Raw genomic sequence first — 18,018 nt, 5'->3', positions numbered from 1 at the left:
GATTGTTGGTGTTTTTACTTGGAATTTTATTCATTTCTCCTTTGATTTTTGTAGGATTCCTGATTGGGTGTTTGATTGGGAATTCCTTTTTTAAATGGGCCCAATTCATTTGTTCCTTCTCTCTTTTACTGATGTAAGTAAGCATTGAGAGCTATACATTTCCCCCTGTTAACCCTTTGCATGCTGCACATTGTGGTCATTCTCTTTAACGAAATTGTAGTTCTATGATTTGTTCTTTGATCCACTCTTTGGGATTCAATTTAGTTTTCAGCTTATATTCTAGCCTTCCAAGGCTTTTTATTGAAAGAAATTTCTCTTGCTTTATAGTCCAAAAAGAATGGCTATTTTTAGTTTTGCTTCTCTGCATTCATTTGAGGATTTTATGGACGGGATCATTTTTTGTGAAGGTGCCACACGTAACTGAGAAAAAGGCGGATTTTATTCCTGTTCTGTGTTCCTTGAGATACAGCGTGTCTGTCCTTTCTAAAATTCTGGTCGTCTCCTTAACTTCTGTCTAGATCTGAGAGGACTAACCTGAGGTATCCCGCCCTCCCCCCCCAATATAGTTTTATTGTCTTTTCCCTCAGCAGTTTGGATGCTGTGCCATCTGATCCATATATGTTCAATATTGGTAATTCTTCATTGTCTCTGGGGTACCTTTTAGCAGAGCTTAATTTCCCTGCTTCGTCTCTCTTTGAATCAGGCCAGTGTTTGCTCTGAGATCATGACTGCTGTCCCTGTTTTGTTTTGTTTTGAACTTAAGTTGAAGCATGATACATTTTGCTCCCGCGCCTTATTTTGAACTCTGCCTATCTTAGTGTTTCAAATGTGTCTCTTTTAAACGGAGAGGGGGCGTCTTCTGGTTCCTCATCTGTCCTGATACCACTTCCATTAAGTTCATCCCATTTACATTCACGATTTTGATTGCTAACTGGGTATTTCCCTCCTCTGAAATCTGGGTTAGCTTTGGATTGCTGCTTCTCTCAATGTATCTGTCCACTTGGCGCTCCTTCCCTTTTGGGTAAGATGAATCTCTATATCCCACGTGTGGGTGTTTATGTAGTGTTTCCTCTTTGAATGAGTTTGGGTGAGAGGGAGCTTCAGAGGTTACCCACTCTCACTTTCCCATCCATTGTAACCTCTTCCTTGCTTGCCTCCTATTTCTAAGATAGTTTCCCCTCTTCTTCCTGCTGCTTCTCTTTTCTCCTAATCCCTCTTCTTTCTCATCCTTCCATTCTTCTTTGGAAATTACCCTAACAGACCTGACTCACACCTATGTCCTCTGCCTCCCCAGACACCCTCTACGGGTCCTGATGATTAAGTTCTTAGGAGTTTCATGTAAGGATATAAACAATGTAAATTCATCAAGTCCCTTAGGATTTTTTTTTCATGGTCACCTTTTTATACTTCTCTTGGATGTTATGTTTTTATGCCAGATTTTCTGTAGAGCTCAGGGCTTTTCATCAGGAATGTCTGAAAGTCCTCTTTCATTAAATATCCATTCTCTCGCCCCACCCCCCCACCCCCAGGTTACTTTCAGTTTTATTGGGAAGGTTATTCTTAGTTGGGCATCTTGGCTCCTTTAGGTCCTCATTTCTTTATTATGGTAGCTGCTGAATCTTGTGTCATCCTTCCTGTCTGAATTATTTGAATGATTTCTTTCTGACTGCTTTAAATGTTTTTCTCCTTGACCAGGGAGATGTGGAATTTGGCTGGAATATTCCTGGGAGTTTGAATTTGGGGATCTCCTTTAGGAAATGATGGATGAATTCTTTCAATTTCTATTTAGTCCTCTGGTTCTATGTTACCTGCATAGTGTTTTCCTTTTTAATCTTTTGATGTATAATATCAAGGCACTTTATCGTTGATCGTAGGTTTTAAATAGGCCAACAATCTCTCCTTGATCAATTTTCTAGGTCATTTGTTTTTCCATGAGAGTTAACTTCTTCATTTTTTCAGTCTTTAGACATTGTATTATTGTTTTTTGTCTCATGAAGCCATTAATTTCCACTTGAATAATTCTCATTTTTAAGAAGTTATTTATGTATCTGAAGGGAACACCGGGACTGAAGAACCATGAGAAAAAATATCTCCATACTGGGTCTCATGGCAAAGACTAAGATTCAGTAAAAACAAGATATCTTTGCAAAGGTAATTTTCTTGTTGTGGCTATATCAGAAATTTGAATGAGTTGACCCTGAAACCTTTAATAAAGGAAATGTTGGGGGAGAGGGGGTCGGCTCTGCTAAATTCTGAAAGTCTAAAATCCCTTAGCAGATTGACTAAATTTTACTTCTTCAACAAAAAGAAGCTTGCTCTAGCTCTCTTGATTAACACTACAAGCACAGAATTAACTATCAAGCATCTCCAGCTGTTGTAGGAACTCTTAAGATAGTATCCTTTAGTTTATTAGGTTTCCCCAGACCCTAGTCTCCAAAAACTTGGGTCTCCAATAACCTTTTTAACACTTCTTTTCTACTTCCTTATCAAAAGAATCACAAAGCCATAAAAATATGAGTTCTTCCTGTAACAGAAATTTTGGCTAAACTGTGTTAAAACCAGACTTGTAACTTTGAGATAACCCACTGTATTATTTCTTTTGTCTATCATGGATGTCAATCAAGTAATGGATTTGCATTGGTTTTCTAATAAATGCTCAAGCTGGGAGCCAGAGCCAGGGTGGATTTTCCTAAACCTTTATCCTTGGCTCCAAGTCTCTTTTCTCTCCCCTTTCCCCTTCCTGTAATTCGTCTGTAGCTCCTCTGTGGTATAAGGAACTGCCTGGATTTTATATTGTAGGGGGGAATGTAACAGTATCAGAACTGTATTTGTATTGTGCTATAAAGAATGATGAATCGGTGGATTTCTATGTGAACTGGGAAGACCTCCGTGAACTGATGCAGAGTGAGAGGAGCAGAAACTGGAGAGTGTCCTACACAGACGGATACATTGTAACATAATCGAATGTAACTGACTGCTACTGACAGCAAAGCAGCTCCAGGACGTTCCTGAGAAACTTATGAGAAAGCATGCTGTCCACAGAACTGTGGGAGTAGAAATGCAGAAGGAAACATGATTCATTACTTTTTTATTTGGATACGTGACTTGGAGTTTTGGTTTTGAAAGATCACTCTTACAAAAATGAATAATATGGAAATAGGTGTTGAGTGATAACACATGTATACCAGGGGAATTGCTCATCAGCTGTGGGGCAGCAGGGAGGAGAGAAGAGGGAAGGGAAATGAATCTTTAACAATGGGAAAAAAATTAAAAAACCATCTTATCAGAAGAAATTTGGTAGGACTTCTTTAATTATTTTCTCCAAGAGTTTATATATTATTGGAATTAATTCTTCTTTAAATGTTTGGTAAAATTCACTTGTAAATTCATCTGAACTTGGTCCCCACTCCCCACCCCTTGTTTATTTATGACTTGTTCAAGTTCTTTTTCTATATTTTTATTTTCATCAGTGAGATTTTGCTGTTAATTTTAATTCTTTTGTAATTTTCTTGTTATTCTCATTTCTTTTCCAAATTTTTTCCTCCACTGCCCTTACTTGAGTTTAAAAAATTTTTTTGCCCTTAAAATTAAAAAAAAAAATCTCTCGTTAGCTCTTCTAGTACTTGTTATTGGACTTCTTAAGTCCAATCCATGTTTTTTCTTTCAGGCCTTGCTTGAGCTCTGCAAATTCTTGACCTAGCTTTGAGTCTAACCAACAGTAGATTGTTGTTGAACTCAGCCATTGGCATCCAACTGGGAAACTGCTAATTTGGAATTACTGCGGAATTGCTGATTTTCTTTTTTCTGGGGATAGCTAGGTGGCACAATAGATAGGACTGAAAGTCAGGAAGACTCATCTTTTCCTGTTCAAATTTGGCTTCAGACATTTACTAATTTTGTCAGATTTTTATTTTATTTCCCCCAATTATGTGTAAAAACAATTTACTCTAGTACTCTCATTCCACTGATTAAAAACATTTTTTAACTAAAAAAATAGAAACATCTAGGTTTCTCGATGGATAGAGAGCCAGACCAGGAGACAGAAGGTTGGCCCAGGATTCACTGTTGCCCCATTCAGAATTGAATTGAAAGCATTTTTTAACTGTTTAGATGGTTAGGTTGGGAGAGCTCAGCAGAAGTGCTCAATTCTATCTTCCATCTTGACTTATATTACTTACTTTTCCCACTGTTTCCCTCCCTTCATCCTTTCCATAAAGTCATCCTTTATATTAAAGGGGGAAAAGGCAGCAAAACCAATATCCAGAGTTTCTCATCTCAGAAAAGAATCCATTGGAGGGGCCTTATTTCTCTTCTTTGGGTGTCATTATGGTTCCACAGCATTCACTTGGATTCCAATTTGCTTTAGGTTGTTGCTGAATTTGGCCATTGGCCTACAGCTGGGGAAACTTTGCTGATTTGAAATTATTGCAGAATTGCAGATTTTCTTTTTTCTGGGTGTCACAAGGATTCAGGACCTGAAGGCAGAAAGACTTCTCTCTTCCCATTCAAATTTGGCTTCAGATATTTCCTAATTTTGTCACATTTTTATTTTATTTTCCCCCAATTATATGTAAAACATTTTTCAAAGAATATTAAGTCTGGAATCACTCCCAAATGCTAAGCAGTCTCATAGATTTTACGTGTGCAATCATGTAAAAATTTTTTTATATGAATCCTTTTGTGGAATGGAACACAAATAGAAAAAAATTAAGAAAGAAAGTGAAAAAAATTGCTTTGGTCTGGATTCAGACTCTGTTCTTTTTCTCTGGAAGCAGGCGGCATTTTTTTAAAATCATGAGGCCTTTAGGATAGTTTTGGATCACTGTATTGCTGAGAATACTCCAAGTTATTCACAGTTGTTCATTGTACAGTATTCCAGTCACTGGGTAGCTTTCCCCTGGTTCTGCTTATTTCCCTTGGCTTCACGTAAATCATGTAGTTCATGTAGATCTTTCCAGGTTTTTCTGAGCTCCTCCTGCATATCATTTCTTACAGCACAATAGTTTCTCATTACAATCATATACTATAGCTTATTCAGCCATTCCCCACTTGATGGGTGTCCCCTCACTTTCCAAATCTTGGCCCCCCTAAAAAGAGCTGCTTTAAATATTTTTGTACATATAGGTCCTTCCCCTTTTTGATTTTTTTTTTATTCCTTTGGGGATAAAATGAGTAGTAAAAATGCTAGTAATGATCTTCCTGGGTCAAAGGGTATGTACTGCTACTAGTCTAGCCCTTTTAGTATCAGTCCAAATTGCTCTCCAGAATGTTTGAAACAGTTCATAACCCTCCCAAACTGTGCAGCAGTGTCTCAGATTTCTCATGAGCCCTCTAAGTTTTGTCATTTTCCTTTTCTGTCATAATAGCCAATCAGATAGGTTTGGTCTGGTGCCTCAGAGTGGTTTTAATTGGCATTTCTCTCATTAAGAGTGACTTGGAGCATTTTTTTTTTCATGACTGTAGAGAGCTTGAATTACTTTGAGAATTGTCTATTCCTATCTTTTGACCACATATCAATTGAGGAATGACTTGTGTTCTTCTATATTGAGCTCATTTCTCTAAGTATTTGAGAAATGAGGTCTTTATTAAAGAGGCTTGTGAAAAATTTGTGTGCCATTATGTTTACTGTGTATTACTTTCCATCCTATTTCAAACCCCATTGAGTTTCTGACCTCCCTCACCTCCAATTTGCCCTCCAGCCCAACCTCCCTTCTCTTATCCTTTCCCCTTCTACTTTCCTGTACAGTAATAGCTTTCTGGGCCCAGTTGATTTTGTATGTTCTTCCCCACTGAGACAATTCTGATGAGAATAAGGTTCACATGTTCCCCTCCCCACCTCTTCCATCTTCCCCTCCACTGTAATGTACTTTCATGCCTCTTTTATGTGCAATAATTTACCCTGTTCTATTTTTCTCTTCCCCTCCTTCCAAATTTTCCTCTAATTTAATTTTTTTATAACATTCCATCATATTCAACTCTCTTGCCCTCTGTCTTTGTATCCGACTTCTAACTCCCTTAATAATGATGAAGTTCTTTGGAGTTGCTCTCTTCCCCATGTATGTATGGACACAGTTTAACCTTATTGAATGTCTTGATTTCTCTTTCCTGTTTGCCTTTTTACGAGTCTCTTGAGTCTCGTTTTTGAGAGTCAAGTTTTCCCTTCAACCCTGGTCTTTTCATCAGGAATGTTTGAAAGTCTTCTATTTTGTAAAATACCAGTTTTTTCCCCTGAAGGATTATGCTCAGTTTTGCTGGGTAAGTGGTTCTTGGTTGAAGTCCTGTCTCCTTTGCCCTCTGGAATGTCATATTCCAGGCTCTCCTTTAATGTAGAAGCTGCTGAATCTTGTGTTATCTTGACCATGGCTCCATGATATCTGAATTGTTTCTTTTTGGCTGTTTGCAGTATTTTCTCCTTGAACTGGGAGTTCTGGAATTTGGCTACAATATTCCTGGGATTTAACCTTTTTGGGGATCTCTTTCAGGAAGCGATCAGTGTATTATTTTCATTTCTATTTTGTCCTCTGGTTCTAGATTATCAGGGAAGTTTTCCTCAATTTCTTGAAAGATGCTCTTTTTGTTGATTATGGCTTTCAGATAGTCTAATTATTCTTAAATTATCTCTCATGGATTTATTTTCCATATCACTTTTCCCCATAAGATGTTTCATATTTTCTTCTAGTTTAAAAAAAATTCTTTTGGCTTTGTTTCTCAATGTCTCATGGCATCATTAGCTTCCACTTGCCCAATTCTGATTTTTAAGGCATGATTTATTTATTTAGAATATTTTTCCATGGTTACATGACTCATGATTTTTCCCTCTCCTTTTTTTTCCCCCCTCCCAGTTCTGACAAGAAATTTTGCTGGGTTTTATATGTATCATTGTTCAAAATCTATTTCCATGTTTATATTTGCAATAGAGTGAACTTTTAACATCAAAACCCTCATCATATCCCTAATGAACTATGTGATCGATCTTATGCTTTTCTTCTGTGTTTCTACTCCCCCAGTTCTTTCTCAGGATGTGGATAGCATTATTTCTCCTCAGTGCCTCGGGATTGTCCTGGGTCATTGCATTGTTGCTAGTAGAGATGTCAGTTACATTCGATTGTGCTACAATGTATCAATGTTCTCCTGGTGCTGCTCCTTTCACTGCATCAGTTTGTGGAGGTCTCTCCAGTTTGTATAGAAACCCTCCAGTTCATCACTCCTTTCAGCACAATAATGTTCCATCACCAGCAGATACCACAAATTTTTCAGCTATTCCCCAATCGATGGACCCCCCCTACATTTTCCAATGTTTTGCCACCACAAGAGCGAGGCTATAAATATTTTGTACAAGTCTTTTTCTTTATGATCTCTTTGGGGTACAAACCCAGCAGTGGTATGGCTGGATCAGAGGGCAGGCATTCTCTTAAAGTCCTTTGTGCATGCTTCCAAATTGCCCTCCAGAATGGTTGGATCCATTCACAGCTCCACCAGCAATGCATTTTGTCCCAGTTTTGCCACATCCCCTCCAACATTTATCACTTTCCTTTGCTGTCATATTGGCCAGTCTGCTAGGTGTGAAGTGGTACCTCAGAATTGTTTTGATTTGCATTTCTCTAATCAGGAGGGATTTAGAACATTTTTTTCATTTGCTTATTGATAGTTTTGATTTCTTCATGTGAAAACTGTTAAGGCATGATTTAAAAAATGTTTTTAAATTTTTCTCATGCTTACATGATTCATGTTTGTTCTCTTCCCTCCCCCTTCCTGGAGATGACAAGCAATTCCACTGGGTTATACATGTTATTACTCAAAACTTATTTCTATATTATTCATTTTTGTAAGAGAGTCATCTTTAAAAACCAAAATCCCACATCATTGTAAATCATACGCTTTTCTTTTGTATTTCTACTCTCACAATTCTGTCTCTAGATCTGGGGAGCATTCTTTTTCATAAGCCCCTCAGAATTTTCCTGGTTCATTGCATTGCTACTAGTAGAATAGTCCATTATATTTGATCATCGCTATAATGTGTCAGTTTCTGTGTACAGTGTTCTGGTTCTGCTCCTTTCCCTCTACATCAGTTCACGGAGGTTCTTCCAGTTCATATAGAAATCAAGCAGTTCATCATTCCTTTCAGCACAATAGTAGTCCATCACCATCATGAACCACAATGTGTTTATCCATTCCCCCATTTGAGGGACATCCTTTAGTTTCCAATTCTTTGCCACTACAAAAAGCACAGATAGAAATATTTTTGTACAAATAGGTCCTTTCCTTTTTATTTTTTTTTTAATCTCTGGAGTACAAACCTGGTTGTGGTATTGCTGGATCAAAGGGCACGCTTTCTTTTATTAGGCATGAGTGAGCTTTTGTGCCTCCTTTTCCATTGTCCAATTCTACTTTGTAAAGAGTTCTTTTCCTCAATGCATTTTTGTACCTCTTTCTCCATAGGGCCAATTTTGTCTTTCAAGAAGTTTTTCTCTTTGGTACATTTTTGTATATTTTTTTCCATTTGGGAAATTCTGATTTAAGAAGTTCTTCTCTTCATTGGGTTTTTGCACCTCTTTTATCATTTGGCCTATTCTCTTTTTTAAGCTCTTAATTTCTTCAGTATTTTTCGTGCCTTCTTTACCAAACTGTTGATTCTTTTCCCATTATTTTGCTGTAACCCTCATTTCTTTTCCCAGTTTTCTTCTAGCTCTCTTATTTGATTTTTAAAATTATTTTTGAGCTCCTCCATTCATTCTTTCTGGACTTGAAAGCAATTCATATTTTTTCCTGGAGACTTTGGAGGCAGCAGTAATGACTTTGTCGTCTTCTGAATTTGAGTCTTTTTTGTCACCAAAAAACTTTCTATGTTTTTACTTTTTTTGTTGTTGTTTGCTCACTTTTCTGCCTTTTTCTTTTCTTTTAATTTGAAAAACGATTAAAATCAGGCTCTGTAACTGGCGAAAGGAGTGCTAGTCCAAGCTTCAGGTTCTTTGTGCAGCTGCCTTCAGAACTGTCACTGGGGATTTATCTGCTTTCAGTTCTTCCAAGGTGGTAGAATGTGATACTCTCCAGGCCTGTGCCCAGTCTGTGAGTAACCCCAAGCACTCCTTTGGGGTTGGAAATGGGACCAGGGTCCCCTGTGGCTGCAAGCACTGGCTTCTGCGAGTGTCTTTACCTGAGACTGAGCCCTGGTTCTATGTATGGGCAGTGTGACAAGAGCCTTGCAACAGAGCCAGCAAGGGGACCCTGTATTCCCCTTCTGAGCAGTTGTCTGACACCCCCCCCCATGGTCTGAGAGCTGCAGAAGCCTTTGCTGTTGCTTCAGCTGCCCCCAAGGTCTTTTTGAATGGCCCAGCCTGCCTAGGGCACTGAGCTCCACCTCATCCCTAGTGTACTTGGTCCCCTGGGCTGCCTTTCTCAGTTGTTTTGGGCCGAAAAATTATTTTACCTTTTCTTTTTGTGGGTTATACTGCCCCAGAATTCATTTTGAGGCTTTGCTATGGTTTTTTGGAGGGTAATTTGGTAAAGATCAGATGGGTCCATCCCCTGGCTTCAGGCATTTACTAACTGTGTGACCCTGGGCAAGTCACTTAACCTTGTTTGCCTCAGTTTTTCTGTAAAATGAGCCAGAGAAGGAAATGGCAAATCAGTCCAGTGTTTTTGCCAAGAAAACCTCAAATGGGATCACAAAGAGATGAGTATGACTGAGACAACTTGAACAACCACAAAGATTTATTTTGGTCTTGGATAGCATGTCCTGGTTCTCCTCTGCAGCCTGGAGCCTGGGTTAGAAGCTGGACCTGAGACACTGCTCCGCTCCGGGGATTAGAGCCAGGAGCCGAACCACGCTTTGGATGTTTGCTTCCAAACTTTCTCCTTGTTGGGTGGATGGAACGAGACCGATATTTTGTTAAAGAGCCTCTTTCCCCCTCTAGATTATACTTACTTTGCTGGGTAAAGTCATATGGTTGTAAGTCTAGAAATTTTCCCTTCTAGAAAATCATATTCATTCCTTCTATCCTTTAGCGTTCTGGCTGCTAAATCTGGGGTGATCCTGACTGTGGTTCCTCGGGGTCTGAATTCCTTATTTCTGGTTGCCTGACCTTAGAACTTGCGATTTTGACTGCAAGATCCCTAGTTTTTATTCGGATCCTCTTTCAGGCGCGAGCGCTCGGTGGATTCTTTTAGTTTCTACTTTGCTCTCTGGTTCAAAGCTGTCTAGACCGTTTGATAATTTTTTGACAAATGGCATACGAGGCTTTTTTTGGGGGTGTTCAGAGCTTTTAGGTCAGCCAGGCAATAAACATTAATTAAACACCTACTATGTGCCAGACGCTGTACTAAATGCTAGGGATACAAAAACGCCCTCCAGGAGACCACCACCCAGTAGGGACAAGCAAGCGCATATTTACACAGTGAGGACCCAGGATAACTAGGAAATCCTTAAGGGGGAGAGGGAGGGCAGCAGGGTTTAGAGGGGTTGCAAAGGGCTTCCTTTAGAAGCTGAGGTTAGTCTGGACTTCAAGGAAGCCGAGGAAGCCGGGAGGCAGAGAGGTAGGACAGTGATTCTCCTATTCGCTCTCCTCATTCTTTTTTCCTGCTCATTTGTTTCTGCCTTTCAGATACTTCCTGTTTCCTCTTTTTCAGTCTTTTAACTTTGTCTTCTTATTTCTTGTTATCTCATGAGGTCGGCTCAGTTCTAATTTCAGTTACTTTCTTCAGTCAGTTCATCTTTTTTCCAAGTAGTTAATTTTCTTTTCTTCTCTCTCATCCCTCACTCTTGCTTCTTTCCCCACTTTTTTCCTCTGCTGCTCTCATTCAAATTTATAAATAAGATTGATTGATGGCTTGTTTCTTAGCATCATAATTATCCAGAGGATTTCTTCCTTTTGTCCCCTCCCAAAGGGGTGTCCCATGTCCGAGTGTATTTTTTAGGAGAGAAAAAAAATCAGCATAACATTGAAAACTCCCGGGAACATGGCCTGGGCCAAGGGTCCTTCTACATCTCTCCATTCAAGCCCCCTTGGATCTTTGGGTTTCGCTTAGATTCTTAGATCCAGGAACAGTCGTGTTCTGTTCCGTTCCCGCATCCTCGTTGGTCTGGCGGGGCCTCCATCTAGGCACGTCTGTTTGGCTGCCAATTCTTGGCTCTCCCCAAAGTGCTGCTTTGGATCTTTGGGTGTCCAGAGGGCCAGGCCTGTTTTCTGGTGAATTGACGGTTCTTCGAGGAGAAGGGGAGACTGGGGGCTGCGCAGGACACCCCCGAGCCTGGGAAAAGAGCCCCCCATCCAGCTGGGGCAGTTCTGACCCCTCTGAAGTCCCTCAGGGCACACCCAGGGTGGCAAGCTGTGAATTGCCCCATAGGAGAGGAGAGGAGATGTTTGAAGAGGCCACCATCAGAGAGGGCAATAAGGAGAAAAAAGAGGCCCAAATGGCCAAAGATCACAGGAGAGAACTAAAGCTTGGCAGAAGGAAATGTCTTGTCAGAAGTCATCTGATCAGTAAGTATCAGAAGTGGGACTTGAACCCAGATCATCTGGCTAAGGCGGCTCGTGGCTCATTAGATAGAACAGTAGATCTGGAGTCAGGAAGACCTGGGTTCAAGTCCAGCTTCAGATACCTCCTAGATGTGTGACCCTGGACAAGTCACTTCATCCTCTTTGCCTCTGTTTCCTCATCTAGAAGATGGACCAGAGAAAGAAAAGGCAAACTGCTCCAGGACATCGGCCAAGAAAAGCCCCAGAGGCTCCCGAGGAGGCGCTGAAATGAGGGGACCAGCACCGTGGGCAGCTCGGGAGATGGGGAATTGTTGGGGATGCCACTGCTTGTCTCACTGAGCTTTGGGATTTCAGGCCCCCCCCCAGGTGCCAGGCACTGTGCTGAGCGACGGGCCACAGTGGGGTCCGAGCAGCTGGCACTTACCTTCACCACAACACGACCAACTTTTCAGAATGAGGATATTTTTGGGGGGTTTGTTTTTCCTTTGTAAAAAGAAGACTTTTGGGGGCAGCCGGATGGCTCAGTAGATGGAGAGCCAGGCCTAGAGACAGGAGGTCCCGGATTCAAATCTGGACTCAGACACATCCCAGCTGTGTGACCCTGAGTAAGTCACTTGACCCCCATTGCTTAGCCCTGACCACTCTTCTGCCTTGGAACCAATACTTTTGACTCTAAGACAGAAGGTGAGGGTTTAAAAATTTTATTTTTTAATTGTTTTTTTTTTTCGTACTTTCTCCTTTAAGGCCCTCCATGCCCTCTGGAGCTTTCTTGACTTCATTCCAGTTTCTTTCTTCCTTTTATTGCACATTTTCTGCTCTTTTCCTAAAAGATCTTCCTTTGCCTTGCTGTCTTCATGAGATCGCTTTCCTTTCTGCCCTTTGATTTGGTGTCCTGATTCTTTGTTTTTCTTTCTGGAGCCCCTCTCTGGGCCTGAGTTCCTGCCTCTTGGGTCGTGCCCTGGCCGCCTCCTCTTCTTCGTTCCCTTGTGCTTTCCCCAGCTGCTGTGTGCTAGGCACTGGGCCGGGCACTTTACAGATATTACCTCATCTGGTTTGCACAACTACCTTGGGAAGGACGTGCTCTTATCAGCTCCATTTGACAGACGAGGAAACTGAGGCAGACAGTGCTTGGAGGGACTTGCCCAAGGGTGTCTGGGACGAGATTTGAATTCGTCTTCTTGACTCCGGGCACAGAGCTCTATCCCCTTTGCCAGCTCTGGAGGGGACAAAAAGGACAGAAATAGTCCTCCTGGCAGAAATTCTTCTTGTCCCCAAGTGGGCAGTTCCTGACCACCCCCGGCCCTCCCAGGGTCATTCTCCCTCCATTTGCCATGGAATCTCCCTTCTGGGCAGTTGGTGGCTCCCAGGTGCGCCGAGACCTTTTCCTCTGCTCTCCCCCAGTGCCGGGTCCGGCAGGCCGTCCCCATCTCCCCCGAGAGCAGTGGAATCCCTCCCAGGTTTCCTCCTTCGTTCCTCCTGTCAGCGTCACCTCTCTCCCGGTGCTGGGTGGATCAGGGCCCTTTCTCCATCCTCCTCTCTGCCTTCTTTCCTCTCTTGAACATAGGGGGGGGGGGGGGGATTTCTGCCTGCTCCTTCCACGGAAGCAGCTCGCAGCCTTGTCTCCGTGGCACCTCTCGGTGGTCCCTCACTTACTGGTTTTGCCCACAGGGATGTCTTTCCTTTCCTCTGCTGGTTTTTCCCTAGAAGACTTTCTTTTTCCCTTGGGATTCCGTGGCCATTGCTTTTGTGGCGTTACAAGCCTTTACGATGCCCCTCCTGGACGCCAGGGCCTGTGTTAAGTGCTAGCGGTCCAAAGAAAGGCAGACCCGGACTCAAACCGGTGTCCTGGGGGCTTGGAGCTGCATCATCTCAGAGCTGGGAAGGCGCTGGTGGGAAGGGGGATGGGGAGCGGAGATGATGAGGGAGAGAAGGTGCTCGGAGGCCTGAGACGGAGGGAGGGACGGCCCTGGGTCTGAGTGAGAAGGCGGGAGGGGCTCGAACCCTCGTCCCTCTCTGGCTGCCCCTCCAGAGCATGACCTCTAACCCTCGGTGCCCCGAATGCTCTGCCCTCTGCCCCCCTCTGGGCTCCCTCTCTTGATGGGCTCCTCGGTGCCTGGTTTACTGACTGCCCCTCTGGTCCTGTCTGCTGCCCAAACCTCCCTGCTCACCTCCAGCCTTCTGTCTTGGTGTGAATTCTAAGACAGAAGAGCCGCTAGGGCTGGCAGCAATGGGGGTGAAGTGACTTACTCCGGGGGGGTGTAGCTAGGAAGTGTCTGAGGCCACATTTGAACCCAGGACTTAGAACGTCTCCAAGGCTGGCTCTGTACCCACTGTGCCACCTAGCTGCCCCTTCAGTTGATTGTTAGACATTGTGAACTGCATGTCCGTGGACATCTTACACTGTGATATCCAGAATGGAATTCCTGGTCTTTCCTCCTCCTCCTCCTCCTAGCTTCCCTGTTACCATTGAGAGCGCCATCATCCTTCCAGGGTGTCATCCTGGTTCCTCTCCGTCTTGTCCCTCCCATCCAAGCCAAGACCAGGGCCTGTGGGGTTCCCCTGGGCAGCGTCTCCCCTCTGACCCTGCCCCCTCTTGGTGCAGACCCTGTGAGCCTCCCTGGGCTCTGCCTGCCTCTGTCTGTCCTCTCTTTGGTTCCCACTCGCCATTCCCAACTCCATGGTCGCCAGTGGCTCCCTCTGACCCGCAGGATCTTCTCCTGGCTTTCCCCTCTCACCCTCCTGACTCCATCTCTTGGCTCTGGGCCCCTTTTCTCTGCTTGTCCTCCCCTGTTTGGAACGTCCTCTCCCCGGGTCTAGGTGCCCCGGCTTTCTTCAAGTCTCCAATAAAGCTGGTCTTCCCCAGGAAGTTCTTCCCTCTCTGCACGCCGTCCTCTCTGGCTTGTACACAGCCCGTTTCTGGATATTTCTTTGCTTGTCGTCCCCGTCGTGTGGAGAGCCCCCTGCGCGCAGGGACCGTCCCCCATTGCCGAGCCCAGCCTGGCACATTGGTGGAGCCGAAGGAATGTTTGTTAGCTCTGGACTAGTCGCTGGCCGTTGTCCCTCGGTGCTTGCTCTGCCTTTACTCTGCTCTCCTGGAGTGTTTGGGGAAGAGATCCCTCCCTCGGGCTTCTGTTGTTCACCCCATTGGGGTCCCCTCCCCGTCCTGGCTTCCCTTCTGGCTGCATTGCAGGTGTTTGGGTCTCTGGGGAAGGGCTTCTTGGGTTTGCTGGGGATGTCGCCGTGTCCATCCAGTCATTCCAGTGTGCAGGGCAGTGGATAGAGCACCAGGCTGAGAGGCGGCGAGGCTTGAGTTCAAATTGGACCCCAGACTTACTAGCTGTGTGACTGTGAGCAAGTCAAGTCACCTTGCCTCAGTTTCCTCATCTGTAAAATGAACTGGTCCCACTGTGCAGCACTGTAGTATTTCCACCCAGAAAACCCCAAAGGGGTCCCGCAGGGCCTGATGGGACTGAACAGCGACATCCCACTTTCCACTGGTGTAGGATTGTTGCTTTGCATCAGAATTGGCCAATGGAACCCCCCAGGGCCCAGAAGTCTGGGGCAGAGGCCTCGCTTTGGTCTGGGGGTTCTCAGGTTGCATTTTGGGTTCAGACGTTTAAGGAAATGTTCTTGAATTATGTCTTGAATTTTCGCAGAGAGTCTTGCCACCATTTTTCCTTTGCTGTTTCTCTGTCTCAGCCTTCACGCGCCCTGCTGGCTCCTGCCTCCGAGATCAGAGTTTCTCCTCCCAGCATTGCTTTCTGCTCTTTTGCCTCCTGATTGCCATTCCTGGTCATTGTTTTCTCTCGTTTCTTTGGTGAGGTTTGAACCCTTCAGGAAACCTGGGTGGCTCGGCTCGCTCCTGCGCATGCACAGGGTCTCGTGCCTCCCTTCCGTTTATTTTCCTTCGTCTGACACGGTTTATCCAGAGATCTTTGGACTGGCTTCGTTTTCCCGGAGGCCATATTCCCTTCTATTATGAATATCGGAACCGTGTCCCAAAGCTGCTGGTATGAAGGAAATTCTTTCCTTGTGGGTAGACACGAATGCCTGCTTCTCAGCCGGGCCCTTTTGGGACTCCTGGACTGCTTTGGGTGCTCCTGGCTGCCAGCTTCAAGATGGAGGAGGCCAACCTCACCCCCTGCAGGCTGCTGATGGAAGAGACTGGGAAAACCTGAGAAGGAGCGGACCGTCTCCATCCCGTCTTCCTCCCCACCTTGCTAGACTAGAGGCTGTAGGGACTCTCCTTGGGGGAGACCTCAGCCCTTTACTCACACCCAGGGGAGAGCCCTTCCCTCGGGGTTCCCTTCTCCCGGCTAGACTCCCAATTTGGATAAACAGATTCCTCACCTGTTGGCAATGAGTGTTCATTGTATAACTGCTCTTGGTGGAGGAGTCGGGCCTTGGCTAGGAAGCTTGGGGTCACCAGGCTTCCATTAGGATGGCGAAGCGCCCAGATCTTAGGTGGAAGCCAGGCAGTCCTTCAGGGGGCCTGCGGGTCTCCCTCTGGCCTGAGGGCAGCAGAACACCTCCAATTTAGTGCCTGCAAATCCTTTTCAGGTCATCATTGATATTCTGTCAAGTTTTTGCTGTTGGGAGCTGTCTGTCCTCTTACCTCTTGTTTACTGCCTTAGTCCTGGAGGCTCCGGCCTCCTCCCGGAGGCTTTTGCCTGTTCCGTGGTCCCACATTTCCCGTATAATTATCCCGGGGGGGATTCGAAGAAGCTGGTAGCTGCTCTACTTGGGTAAGACTACATTTTGTTTTCCTATTACCAGAATTCTCCCCGTATCCTCCTTGTGAACTGAAAGTCAACGGAAACTGAAATGAAGGGACGCTTGAAAAAGCATGAAATGCCCTTCGTAGAAGTGGATTCTGGGAGAGAGCCCCAAGGGGGTGGGAGCTTGTAGGAGGATCGACTTCCTGCCGTCCAGAAGGGTCCAGAGCATGCTCGGAGACGGCCGAGAACTTCCAGAGCGGTTTGCTAAGGAGCTGCCTCTGTGACACTGTCTGATGGCGAGAGGGGCGAAGGAAGAAGCGAGGGACCCGATGCACAGCTGGTTGATGGCAAGTCATGGGAAATCCACGCGGGAGGAAGAGGAAGTTCTTGGAGTAAGGAAGAGGAGGCGCCAGGGGATCCGGGACCAGTGGTGAACCGGTCAGAGCTTTCCACGAAGCACAAGGCCTTTCGAGGTTTCCTTCCTGCATGTCTTTAAACTGGAGGACTGATTGCCTTAATTTCCTTTCTTACACAGAGGCAAAAGTTGTGTAAAAGAAGCCCCATTCTGAGTGTTTGTCCTAAGGTGGGAATGATGGGTGCTGCGCGCTTTTAGCCCTTTCTGCGATGCCCCGGCGCTCAGCTGTTAGTCCTGGCGAGGAGGAGAACGAAATCCCTTTGGATCGCCCCGTTTAGACCAGCCAGGGCCTAGGGATTCTGCTCTGTTTTATGTAACGGCGTGTGAGGGAGCGAGCAGGGGATTTCCAGATCTTTAGACCTTTTTGGACTGAACTAAGAAGAAGCAAAAGTGAAGCTTTATCACAAAGGAGTCTTGAGAGCAACGACCGGCACGACCACTCGTTTCCTTGGCTGCGTCCCCAGTTCTTAGATTGTTAAGCAACGGGCTTGGGGAGGGATAGAGTGTGAGAAGGAAGAAGGAAGAGTTTCCACATTAAATGATATTAGTGATGCACTCCGACTTGGGAGAAGAAAGAAGAGAATGCTTGGAATACCCTGGAAGGAGGCCGGCAGAGGCGGCTTTCAGCATTCCCAGCAGGCCAGGGGGAGGCCCGGAGGTGGGGATGGCGTGGAGGAGAGCCCTGGGGGCTGGGCAGTGGAGCTGGCAGAGGAAAACAGGAAGTCAGGCAGGACAGTGGGAGAAAAGGCCGAGGAGAGAGTCTCGTCTCTGGGGGAGTCGGCCCCCCACCCCCAGGCATCTGCTTTGTGCCCCGTCAGACTGTTGGATGGAGCAGATCTTGGTTTGTGGAAGAGCAGAAAAGCCCATTGCAGAGAGCGACGTGGAGCCGTTACCTCGTGAAGGAAGGCAGCCCCGAAGCCCGTTTTTCTTTGATTCCAAGACAGAATTCAGGAACGGGGCCGACACAGGCTGCCCCAGTCTCCATTCTCTCCCTTATTTGCTTTTCCAAGCTGACGTGCTAAGCCGCCTGTTCCAAAGGCGACCAGAGACGCAGGTGAATTCTGGGCAGCGGCGCTTTCCCTGCCTTCGTGCTGTTTGGGAGGGGCCTGGCTTCTCAGTGCTCCTCTTGTGACCAGCTCAGAGAAGAAGTGGGGGGCTGCTGGCCTCTGCTCCTGGCTGCCTTCAGGGTCTCCTTGGGACAGTCAAGTTCTCTTGAGGAACCTGTGCCCGCAGGAGCGGCCTTCTGGCATGCCAGCAGCGTCCCCTGTTGCAAAGATGCCTTTTGGGGTTCAGGAGCTCCCGGCTGCGGTCCTGGTCACACTGGAGAAGCCCTTTTCCATTCCCCACGAGGTGCTCTTAAAGCCGAGTCACCCCAGATCAGCCGTTTCCTACCGCTAGCCTCTAAGGA

At 45.3% G+C, this 18,018-nt stretch overlaps 1 pseudogene; it reads right to left on the bottom strand.

Annotated features, from left to right (window-relative positions):
• LOC123236784 overlaps nucleotides 1-16,166 on the bottom strand; it is a 30,513-nt pseudogene extending 14,347 nt beyond the window's left edge.
• Between the last annotated feature and the right edge of the window lie 1,852 nt (nucleotides 16,167-18,018).

Source organism: Gracilinanus agilis, chromosome 2 (genome assembly GCF_016433145.1).
Source record: "Gracilinanus agilis isolate LMUSP501 chromosome 2, AgileGrace, whole genome shotgun sequence".
NCBI classification, from domain to species: Eukaryota; Metazoa; Chordata; class Mammalia; order Didelphimorphia; family Didelphidae; genus Gracilinanus; species Gracilinanus agilis.
Note: the sequence above shows the minus strand (reverse complement) of the source record. Positions and strands in the feature narration are given on the sequence as shown.